The sequence below is a fragment of the Sinocyclocheilus grahami genome, unplaced genomic scaffold (genome assembly GCF_001515645.1).
Source record: "Sinocyclocheilus grahami isolate Dianchi unplaced genomic scaffold, SAMN03320097.WGS_v1.1 scaffold935.1, whole genome shotgun sequence".
Classification (NCBI taxonomy): Eukaryota; Metazoa; Chordata; class Actinopteri; order Cypriniformes; family Cyprinidae; genus Sinocyclocheilus; species Sinocyclocheilus grahami.
In genome coordinates this window covers 204,816-215,952 of record NW_015506114.1, presented here as the reverse complement: position 1 = coordinate 215,952, position 11,137 = coordinate 204,816, and the positions used below count along the sequence as shown (strand labels likewise).

Here is an 11,137-nt window from a genome sequence, read left to right as displayed (position 1 = left end):
TAATTGTAGTGTCTGTTCTTTTACTGAACTAAATGATTTTTATTACTATAAAAAATCAAAACGACGGTGGTGGTCGGTGCCGCGGTGGGCAATTGACGTAACCGGTGTTGCGGCTTAACAACGGTATCACCGTCAGCACCGTCTATCGCAGCAAGCCTATTATGAAATAGCCTATGACAAGTACAGGGAGTCTCTCTTGCTCCCACCCACCCATGCACGCAAATCTGATCAAAGAAATTGCAATAGGTTTTTTTTTGTCATATCACACAGCCCTAGCATGTGTGTGCGTGTGTGTGTGTGTGCGTGTGTGTGTGTGAGTGCGTGTGTGTGCGTGCGAGTGTGTGTGTGTGTGTGTGTGTGTGTGTGTGTGTGTGTGCGAGTATGTGTGTGTGTGTGTGTGTGTGTGTGTGTATGTCAAACTGCTCCAGTTGGATGAATGTCAAAAACCCATCGGAGCTTGACATGTCCCTCTCATACCCATTTACATCATCCTGACCTGTCAAGCCCAGCCACACAGAATCACAGATGAAGGAAGAGCGAGAAGGAAGATCCTGTCCACATGGCATGAATAATCCCAAGATTGGAATACAAAACATTTCATTTTTGAAGAAGCCAACAGTTTTGATTTGAACAGTTGTGATTTAACATTTAGTATCCAAATACATTTTTTGGAATCTCAGTCTGAACAGTCAGAAAGGCTTTTAAATATTTTTTTTTGTCATTGTTTGGGACAGGACTCATTTGTTATGTCACACAAAGGTGCACAATATTGTCTGGAACTGTATTCAAAATACATTCATTGTCACTCGCTCTCTAGTGAACTACAGCATGTAATGTTCATGGGTCAGCGCGACGTGGGTGGTCCAGGTCTAGGGTTCAATCCCCTCGGGGGAAAAGGTCAAAGGTCATCATCAATCAAAAATTTGACAGGTTGACTCCCCTATTGACTACTTCAGGGCTCGCAAAAACGCTAGCCCGACGTCCCGGGGCTATTGTGTTTTCCAGTCGGGCTACCAAAATGTATCACCGCCCTGCCCGACGGGCTATCTTAAATACAGAAGGGAACACGACTGTCTTCAGAAACGTGTCGTTGCCATTTTAATTGAATTTTACATATGATTCCTGATAAAGCAGCGTTTATGAGCGCGGAGCTGCTTTGTGTGCAGCCGTTACCGGGGAAAGCGCAATATTTCAGCGCTCCTAAAGCCCCACCTCGTGGCAGAGAATGAATTTGCATTTCCAACAAGCCTTTCTTGCTGTTTATGGTAAGATCAATGCAAATATCAACACATGTTTTTACGCAGCAAACACATAGAGTTGTAAATAAGAAAGAAGTTAATGTGCCTTCTAAAAATATAAACAATTAAGATTATTAATTATGTATACGTTTTAAATTGACAATTTATATGCTTGATTTATCGCTTTTCATGAAAATGGTCTAAAGGCTAAAATGCTGTTGTATAACATTTTTGTGAAAACCTGTATCTGAACTGTAAATCATGTAATTTTATGGCTCAATACTGTATGTTACCATAGACATTGTCCAACCCCACTCATACTGTGTTCATTTGACTTGTGCAGCTCTTAAAATGGGTCATAAATTGCCTTACATTTATTTTTTTCAATTCTGCAGATACCCTGTAAATAGCAAAACATTAAATTCCTTCCTTCATATTTGTTGATATTTGTGTATTGAAAATATTCATGATTGACATTTAAACTCCTATCTGATTTTCGATATTTAAAAAAAAAATAAAAAATTATTTGGGCTAGTTAAATTAATTTTCGGGCTACCAAAATCTGAAGAGTACCTGTACTTGTAATGTCATGAATTAGTGACCAAGCCAGTGGTTTGCGTGAATGCGCAAATTTCCTCCGTAGGGATTTTTTTTTTCTTTTTTTCTAATGTGTTAGAAATGTGTTACAAGTGCAGCACAATGGCGCAAAGTCATGATGGACATGAGCAGAGGCAAAATCTCTAGTTGTCCATCCTCTATTTCCACTAACAGCTAATCTCAGTTGTTGTATAATAAAGTTTCTTGACATCTTTCTGATGCTAACATCATTACAGTTACTAAATACACAGATACACTGTATTTAGACGCACCGCTCCTGAACGCCGGACCGCAACCGTGTGCAGTGTGAACGCTTTAATCCGTTAACATGAGCGCGGAAAAAATACGCACCACGTATGCACTGCAAACGAAGTAATGAGAACCTGGCGTTATGTGTGTGTGCTGCGAGTGTGCATGAGCGCTCGTTCTCCAGGAGAGCGCGCGAGCACTGAATGGTTAAACACTGGCAAGAAAAAAAATGAAATGCAATTTATAAACTTTAGTGACGATGTGACACTGCCTCGACTGTGCAAGTGACAATTCCTGTGTCAACTGTGCAGCGTGCAGCTCGCTTATAGACACGCGATGTGTGGTGATTTGAAGCCATTTGCGTACTTTGAGAGAGAAAGCACGCACAGTTTCACTCACTCTGTTTGTGAAATTACGTCTCACACAAGGTTTTCTAATTACTTTAGAAGTTATTTTATAAGTACCTCACCTTCAGCATTATAATTATTTTACTCGCGCCGGACAGAGACTGAGCCGCTGCATGTTGTGCCAAACCTCTCACAGCAGCGTCATCAGCTTGAGATCGTTTTTTGGAGATCGGCTTTTTAGAGACCGCCGATCAATCATCCCAACGTGATTATCAGCCGATAGTTATCGGTAGCCGATCAATCGGCGCACCCCTAATGGATAGGCTACAAAAATGTGAACTAGCGATCTGAAACAATGGCCTCAGCACACGAAGGGGTATGGATAAGGTGACCAGACGTCCCGTTTTTCCCGGGAGTCACAATTCGTTGTCGATTAACTTAAAGTTAGTGAAGGCGGGATAGGCGGAATCGCGCTAATAGAAGTGCTCTCTATCGCGCACGCTCCACTTCTTCAGTTCTCATTCATATACAGCGTACGATCAGCTCTCAGCGCTCAAATACACTCACAGCAGTCCAAATGTCTATCGTGTAGAGTATCTCACTTAAATACAGTCGGTTATGGATTAAGTGAACGTAAACAGGTGGGTGAAAACTGAACGTGTGTCAGTATTACATGCATGCATTCCGTCTTAAAGAGACAGCATTCCTAATTAAGTACCTATCCGTGTCATTAATGTTAACCAACAAAAGTTGTTAAATAAATATGTTAAGTAAACATACTGTATCTGAAAAATGAGTTTAATTTGTATCTCTTTCGTATTTGTCTCATTGACTTATTCTGCTTCTTTTTCAAAAATTATCAATTATATATATATATTATATGAACAAGTATAATTTTTATAAGTTGCTCCCTTTTCACTACTGTTAAAGGGATAGTTCAATCAAGATTTTCCAAATTCAATCCTTGATTCAAATTTCTCATAAGCTTAATTGAGAGAAGAATTAATGACTATTTTTATTTGAAGACTACATATAAAATAGCTACCAAAATAAATGTTGGTAACTGCAGCTTGACAAAGTAATGACTAAAAATAATGACTAAAAGTTGGCAAAAAAGGCAATGACTTTTCGTCGACTAAAACGATAAAAGACTCAAATGACTAAAATGTAACTAAGACTATTAAGCATTTACGTCTCAAGATAAAGACTAAGACTAAATCAAAAATGCCTGTCAAAATTAACACTGCATCATAATTAAGTATATTTATAATCCATTGCTAATCGACATAGCCTTTTTACCATATGCTTTTAACAGTATAGAACATATTTTCTGCCTCATTCTGTGACAAGAAGCCACATCAGATCACAAAAGGAGTGGAGTAAAAACGTTATAGTGTTCTCTTTTGTTGGACAACAGGTTTAGAAACGCTTCTCATTGCAAGTAATTACAAGAGAAGTTTAGCTTTAGGCATTTTAATTTAAGAATGTTTAGCTTAGCTAGCTAACGGTATCTACATGCTGCCATCAGAGCAAGTGTAACTGCAGCATTCACGCTCCTCGGATGCTCTCGTTTCCCGAGTTGTGCTTTTAAGTCGAAATGTGAAAACAACATGGACACTCGCGTTACTACAAAGATGTGTTGGATTTGTATTATTAGAGCTTTCCGACTTGCGTTCGTGAATTTTCTCAGACGGGAAATCATTTTTCAGTACATTCTCAGTGTCCTCTTTGCTCTGCGATTTAATTTTCACAGCGTGACAACACGATGTGTGGTATGAGAGCACAATGGTCAATTAATCCTAGCTATTCATAAGCTGAAGTTTCACACTGTATGTTCCTAAACCCTGGGTTAACGTTCTTTGGCAGTGAAGTGCGAAGTTAACACCACAAAAACAGTGCTAACCCTGCTCCAAACCAGGGTTTCATAACCCCCACTTCTAAAGTCTAAAAATGTGAAACGTTCCTTTAAAAGCAGATATTAGAACGATGATAACCAGGGGTTAAGCACAGTGTGAAAATCCCTATTATTAATCAACATCTAAGAATTCACATGCAAGGTTTAAAAGAAAAACAAATTAGCCACTGTTCATAAGCAGCCAGCTTATTTACCATGCAGCTTGGTTATGAGATACGCTTAACTGCAGAGCTCTTGATCTGATTTCAAGCCCTTAACAGGGATATGGCTTTCTACACCCCCAAAGCCACACATTCCTTCTACTTCTCATTTCACTATTTCATTGTTTAACTCACGAAAAAAAAAAAAAAAAAGATTTATCTCATTTTACAAAACACAGACCTGATGGCATGTTTTACACAGAGTGCTTAACTCTGCAGAATGAGTTATGAGTTGTTTCCTAATGGGCTGTATGTTTCATGCCGGCTGTTTCCTGCAGGCATGGCCACGGGCCCAAGCAGCATCTGATAAGTTGCCATGTGGGAATGGAAAGCGAGAAAAATAAAACCTACAGCAAGACCTGATGGGCATATAAAAAATTCAGAGTGGGGCATTCAGGGAGAAAATAACAGCTTTTCAAATTGAGCAGATTCTCTGAGTGATCAAACACTGAAAACAGGCTTGAAATCACAGACTAGGACTAGACTGGACTGTGAAGCACAGATATACTGTATATATTTTAGCAAGGCTATTCTAAAGAATCTGCTATACACACCAAACTGCCTCATGTAAATAAATAAATAAATACTACTAGGGCTGGGCGATATGTCAAAAATATCTTACCGATAATTGCCTTAAAAAATATCGCGATATCCGATAATATCGTCTACCCAAGCCCCACCTCCACCACGCCCCGTCCCCGCCGAGACAACATTGCCGGCATGCACCATAAACACACACCAGGTTCAGTTCTTAATTATTGTCTTAATTATTGTGACATTAAAGTTTGGTTTTACAACTAGGGGTGTAACGATTCACTCATTTTCTCGATGTTTTATCGATCTTGAAACATGGATTTTTTTAATCGTGAATCGCCGATTTCACACAGTAATCGATTTAAAACGCTAAGAATCGAATGAATCGCGATTTCTATAGCGATTCAATGCTTTCAAAATAAATACACATTAAATTACTACGAGCAGGAATTAATGGAGACCTTGAACAGTGTTCGTGCTTCGCATCTCTCCGTCACGCGCTCCACTATTCACCGCCTGTGACTGTCACAGGATTGCGCTCGCGCTCCGTTCGTCTTCACTTTTTTTGAGCAGCTGATGTGTGATCTCTCCTTAGTAGCCTACTCGTGGCCAGTAATGCTAAAGTGAAGTAGTTTTGCTTTTCTGTAGTTTTTCAATGGCTCTCGGTCATACCGACGATATTACCCGAGCACTCGAAGGCTGCGCATTTATGGCATGGATGAAGCAAAAATGTAAGTGTCTACAGCATACGCACAGTTCCATTGAATGATACATGTGTTTTAACAATGTTGTTGAACCGAATGTACAAAGGAAACTGTTAAAACAACCACAGCATTAACAATAACCTTGAAATAAGAGCGCAAGGTTTATCTGATAATCAGATGCATGAAAGTAGCGTTTGTTGCTATAGCATATCATATAGCATATATATCATCATTCGCCGATAGAGAGGAAAAGTTAAATACTATAGCATTGTATTTTATAAAAATGAGATAAAGAAGTTTTCGCACTGAAAGAGAAGTGATCTTGCGCTTATAGAACTTAAGACGTGCCAGGCTATATCTGCAGCTAAATGGTATAAAAAGCAGAATGAACTGAAACGTTAAGACAATAAACACAATAAATAAACATAACTACTTTTAAAGTGCTTTTTTTAAATCTTGGCTAACATAAATTTCTACATATGCCATGTCATGCCATAACATCATTAAACTATCATCTAACAATGGACAAAAGTGTTTTTTTTCTGTAACCTATGGTTCTCTAACCATAAAGGCTGCGGTGTAATTTGCCTCCTGACTAAGCATTTAAAGAATTTAGGGGAAGCATTTAAATAATCCTGTGAATGCACTTAAAGAATGCAGAATCCGATCGTTAATTGAATCGAATCTAATTTAACTGTGAATCGAATCGAACTGAATCGTTCTGAATTTGCAAAAATCGTTCTTGACTCGAAAACCTATGAATCGTGAATCGAATTGCACGGATCCAATACACCCTTGTTTTCTTTCTCAGCTCTTTGCGTTCACTTAAGACATAACCGATTGTATTTAAGGGATATTTTGATATAATTCTGTGTGTATTTGTCCATTCGAATGTGTAAGAATGCGAAAAAGAGAGCACAGTCCAGTGTTCGCGTATATAAGAGGTGGCTTTTGTGTGTGCACTTTGTGTGTGTGTGTGTGCGCAGCACAGAAAACAGCACGTGAGTGCAGAAGCGAGTTCTATTTCATCCTCTTGCAGTTGAATCTTTTGAAATCACAATAAATGACCAATACAGGAATCGAGAAGCAGAATCAAAATTAAATTTTATAAGAAGTAATTCGATTCCTGACCGTACGCATCTAATCTGATTTCCAAAACTGTAATAGCTTTTCGATTCCCAACCCTCCTACTAAATTGTTTCATTTTTGCATGCAAAAAGACCTGTGTGGTGACTATTAGGGCTATGTAAAATATTTTTTGCAATGTACTAGGTTCATCATTTGTCTTTTTTTTTTTTTTAGATAATGTCAATAATCGTCTGTTACCGGACTGTTGAATTACTTCTTCATCGACATCGATACTTATGTAATATCGTCATATAGCCCAGCCCTAGCACACACACACTTTGGACTGAAGTGACTGAATGCAAGCAAGCAAACATGGAGGCACATGGGAAGTATGGTATTATGACGTATATACTGAAAAAAAAAAAATATGGAAAAAAATACTATGGACGTGAATGGCTACCGTCAACTGTTTGGTTACCAACTTTCTTCAAAATAGGGTTGTGATGGAGATACAACACGGTAATACCGTTATTTTCCTTCTCTTCCTCGCTTATCTTGTAAATGCCTGTGCACATTTTACTTTCACTTTCAAATTAGCAGCAATTCCATGTCAATTTCTTGAAAGGACAACAACAAAACAGTACAACGACAAACTCACTTATATTAAACATAGAACTTTTATTAACAAAACAAATAAATATACAAAACGACTAAACGACGGTGGCGGGTGGTGCCGTGGTGGGCAAGTGACGTAACCGGTGTTACACTGTCAACTATCACAGCAAGCCTACTACTCTGTGCTCAACAGAAGAAAGAAACTAATTTGGAACAACTTGAGGGTTTCATTTTTTGGTGAACACTCCCTTTAAGTAGGTGTATGGTCACCTTTTACGTCTAATTTTTACATTTGAAAAAAATAGCTCTTTTGCTAATGAGATACATCATACTATGTAAGACAAAAACGCATACAGGTCCATTTTTCCCCCAAACTTTGAATTTTGGATTAGAATTTTCTGCGTTCTAAAAGGCTACATCCTGCAGTAAAGTGTGCACTAAAAAATGCCAGTAGTCTATTGCACGCATGGGCTCTCAAGGTGTGTCTTTATTTGGATTTTGCAAAGTGAGCAACATACCTGAAAATGTAAGCATGCACAACATTAAAACAACGATATATTGCAGACGATACATATCACACGCCCCTAATACAGCAGCAGGTCTGTTGCATTTGTCATAGAAACTCGAGGGTGAGTTTATCCAAATGCACCTGATGCAGGTGCACTTGACTAAAAAATGTGTGAATATGCCAATCTCTAGTTCCAACTCGGTGCATTAATCCTTATGTGCAGGCATACTGTGTGAAAATACTACCCACCCCTAAAGGAAAACATTATTTACAAATGCTGCAGTTTTTCTCAGCTCACCATTTAATTAAAAATAAAAGATGCTCGGATTCGGAATATCAAAAACAAAAACAAAAAACTGTGAATATAATACACCAGCAGAAAACGACAACATTAAAGCCTTAACATTAATGTTAAGACATAAATGACATGTGCACTGGCTCTATTGGGGAGTCTTTCTGCAACAGGCTATTAAATAAATTAAGACTTTTGACCACACTGTGACAGGGGTTAATAACAAATCTAAGCTAAGCAGATATGAACGCAGAGGGCAATAAAGATACGGTGAACTCCGGGGCTTTTACAGCACTCTAGTACAGCGAGCAGCAGCCACGCTGAACATTGATAGATTCTTGGAATGGCATCAACTTTCAGACACAAATAATCAATTCTTCATCCTCAGTGGGACAGACAGCTTTCATCACAATGCCAGCTAGAAGCCATTCTTCAAACTCCTGCATGAGCTGCTAAAAAGCATCTGAAAACATGCAAAGCTGTGGCGGATGAGTGTGGCCTTCATAACGCTTCACCTGTCTGAAAAAAAGAGCCCTGCAACATCATTAAGCTCAATAGCAAAAACTGTCTTAAAAGAATTGTGACACTCTGATAAGGGAGGCTACACAAAACAAATGGTCTGTACCCTCTTTTTAACACTGTTGGAAGATATGTACAAGAACATATAAAAACGCATACACCATCAAATATGCCAAACCCAAATGTGTATTATATAACTGATGTCACACGTGTAAAGAGGTAATGCACTGTTCCGTGGATCTGCATTAACTATTCAATATAACAGGCCTGTTTGTTTGCTGTTCATGAGGTAAATACAGCATGATAAAGAAGGAAATCTCCCTGCTGAAGAAAAAGCTTTGTTTCAAGGTCCTGCTGACCTTGTAGTAAAGTCAAACAACAGTAGTGTCGGTCACGTGCTGCCTTGCATGTGTTTTCAACAGGCAGGATTTGTAATCATCAGACCGACGGCACTTTAACTTCCCCTCCCAACACTCAGAGGCTCTTTACTGAGGTCACAGTCATAGATCTCAATGAAACGATGAGCCCAGTTTACAGCTATTAACATTCCTCGCAGGTAATCCGATCACAAGTATTCAGCCATTTGTGAAAGGGATAGTTCACTCAAAAATAGAAACGTACTCGCCCTCATGTTGTTGCAAAGAGTTTAGTTCATCTTCAGAACACAAAGAAAGGTATTTTTCAATATTCTCTCATCATTTTTGTCCATTCATTGAAAGTCCACACAAGTAAAACATTAACACAAGTCCAAAAAGACATTGTGAAAGTCATCCATATGAAATTAATGATGCATTGTATTTTGTACAAATACAAAAGCAACAGTTATTATTTTTCCTGTTGGATTTTAACACTACTTGGTATTGTGGCCAGCTCCTCTTCATCTGTTCTTCATTATTTTGCAAGCCTTCTTGCTGTTGGCTGAGTAGAAGTCAAATGTTAATTTCATTACTCTAATTAAAGGGTTAGTTCACCCAAAAATGAAAATTAGCCCATAAATTACTCACCCTCAAGTCATCCTAGGTGTATATGACTTTCATCTTTCAGACAAATCCAGTCAGAGGTATATTAAAAATCGTCTTTGATCTTTCAAGCTGTTTCATGGCACTCAGCGGGTGTTGCATGCATCAGTCCAAAAGCACTCAATTAAACCGCACCCATCCATTAAAAAAAAAGTGTCTCACACGGCTCCGGGTGGTGAACAAAGGCCTTCTGTAGCGAATCGATGCGTTTTTGTAAAAACAATATATTAATCACTTTAATCTATCTTGCGCTCACTGTTGCACACTGGAAGCAGTTCCGGGCAGATGATGTATGAGGTCAGCATTGCGCATGCGCCACTCAGAAGTCAAAATGCTAGTGTAGCGTATGGACCAATCAGACTCAACGTTTTTCATTAGATTTAACAAATCAGTTCTTCATTAGATTAACAAATAGTCACAGACCCCTCACCCAATAAACATACTAGGTGCCAGGATGTCTGCGAACGACACCAGGCCCCTGGTCACCATGGCAACCATGACACCTTTTGCTAGACCAGATACACTTTACGACCTAATGGCATGTTGAGAGTTCTCCCTTTCACTACATTTTCCATAGGAAAGACACAATGCACAGTAAAAATGGACTCTTCTCTAATTAATTCATAGGAAAACCTTTCTTTGAATGAACACGCATATCCTTCAGGTCATTGTGTATGTTGTTACTGTCCTTGTATATTGTCTTTTATATTGTATACTGTTTTATGCAGGCTTATGATAGAACCACTCGTTCATGTCATCTTACCTATATGTAATCCTACCATGTTTGGTCTCTATGAATTCATCTTCGGATGATCTAATTGAGAGTGCATATCACATGCTCATACCTATGCAACATATTAGTGTTCTAAGAATCTTTACTAGTTTGTGCATCAACACCCAAGCGAATTACATTTGCAAATTACCATGCCCTCACACAAAGGGTCATAAAACCCTCCAGTAATTGCAACCTCCCGCTTGGGATTTCAGCTTTTCTAATTGGACAAGCACATCTTGAGAGGCGTGAATCTTCTCAGACCTTAAAGGCCTCACATCAGTGACCCGCCTCCAGTCTTGCAGTTCTGTTAGATTCTGAGAAGATGTGAGCTAGAACGCTCCTAATGACACCCTAAGTTCGCGCCAGGCCTCGGGTCTTGACTTTCCATTCACCAAGATCATCTGACTCAAACTGGTTCTTTTCCATCAACCAACTTCAGCAAAGATCAACTTGAGCCTTCAGATTGCGTCAGGAATCTCTGTATCAAACTTAGTCTTATTAATTGATACATTAAGTATAATTTGCACCTTTTTACAAAGGTGTGTTTGAACTAAGAA

At 38.8% G+C, this 11,137-nt stretch overlaps 1 long non-coding RNA gene across 1 annotated transcript in view; it reads left to right on the top strand.

Annotated features, from left to right (window-relative positions):
• The first annotated feature begins 6,634 nt into the window (after nt 1–6,634).
• Nucleotides 6,635–11,137, top strand: part of LOC107564447 (uncharacterized) — a 16,386-nt gene continuing 11,883 nt past the window's right edge. The window contains exon 1 of the long non-coding RNA XR_001606229.1: nt 6,635–6,741. This is a non-coding gene — a long non-coding RNA (uncharacterized lncRNA). The remainder of the gene's footprint in view (nt 6,742–11,137) is intronic.